Source organism: Colobus angolensis, unplaced genomic scaffold (assembly GCF_000951035.1).
Source record: "Colobus angolensis palliatus isolate OR3802 unplaced genomic scaffold, Cang.pa_1.0 Scaffold476, whole genome shotgun sequence".
NCBI lineage: Eukaryota > Metazoa > Chordata > Mammalia > Primates > Cercopithecidae > Colobus > Colobus angolensis.
Window position 1 is genome coordinate 76,862 of NW_012118221.1, and position 1,480 is coordinate 78,341.

Consider the following 1,480-nt stretch of genomic DNA (forward strand, 5'->3'; position numbering starts at 1 on the left):
TGTTAGCCAGGATGGTCTCGATCTCCTGACCTCGTGATCTGCCTGCCTCGGCCTCCCAAAGCGCTGGGATTACAAGTGTGAGCCACCATGCCCAGCTGAGTGCTGACAATTATTTAACAGAATATGTCATCCAAAAGACCACCAAGATGGCTAAATAGTAGAAAAAGGGAGTTTTATTGGTGATATCAGTTTGCAAACCAGGAAGAGACAACCTCCAGCATGGACTGAAGGTGCTTTCTCTTCAAAGAGGAAAAGAGCAGTTTGGGTTTTGTGCCTCACAGGGCCTGTACAACACAAGAGAGTCATACATATTCAGCAGGTTTGCGGGGAAAGTTATACATATTTACGAGAGGAACAGAGCACATGTGCAATGGGCAAACACATATAAATGTAATATACATCCCATGTTCACTTTGGAATGGGACTTTAAGCATTAAGATGAGGTAGAATTTGTCTCTTTACATCAAAAGGTGAACTATAAGACATAAAGACAGTTTGTGCAGTCTCTATAAACTGGCTGAAACTTACTTAAGGTCTATAGTTGCTTATCAGGAAAGAATGTTTGTGTCCAGGCGTGCTGGCTTATGCCTGTAATCCCAACACTTTGGGAGGCTTTTTTTGTGAGAGGATTGCTTGAGGTTAGGAGTTCAAGACCAGCCTGGGCAGCAGAACAAGACTCTGTCTCTACACACACACACACACACACACACACACACACACACACACACACACACACACATGGATCTCTATCCAATCAGAGGTATAGCAGTCTAGGTTGTAAATCAGGATTAGGAATTTGCCTCACAGCTTGTGTTGTTAGGGAGTTTAGCAAGAGTGTGGTTTTTCTTTTTCTTTTCTTTCTTTTTTTTCTTTTTCTTTTTTTTTTTTTTTGAGACATCGTCTCACTCTTGTCTTCCAGGCAGGAGTGCAGTGGCCCCATCCAGCTCACTGCAACCTCTGCCTCCCGGGTTCAAGCGATTCTCCTGCCTCAGGCTCCCAAGTAGAGTAGTTGGGATTATAGGCACGTACCACCACACCCGGCTAATTTCTGTATTTTTACTAGAGACAAGGTTTTGCCATGTTGGTTAGGCTGTTTTCGAAGTCCTGACCTCAGGTGATCTGCCTGCCTTGGCCTCCCAAAGTGCTGGGATTATAGGCGTGAGCCACTGCACCCAGCAAGAGTGTGATTTTTCTTATAGCCTAGGAATTTAGAAAGTTGTCATGCCAGCTCAGACCTGAACCCTCAACCCAGAGGTAACTTTTGTTTCCTTAATGTTAGGGTCTATCTTAGTTGATAAAGGGGCATCTATTTTGGTCCCTCAGATCACAGATAAAACAATTTAACATTTGAATACCATATTATTTTTAAATATTTTATAAACATTATATATTTTATTTTTAGATCAGAGATGCTGCTAAATTATAAATAAGTGCTTTCATTGCCAACCAATAGAACTTTTTTTTTTTTTTTTTTGAGACA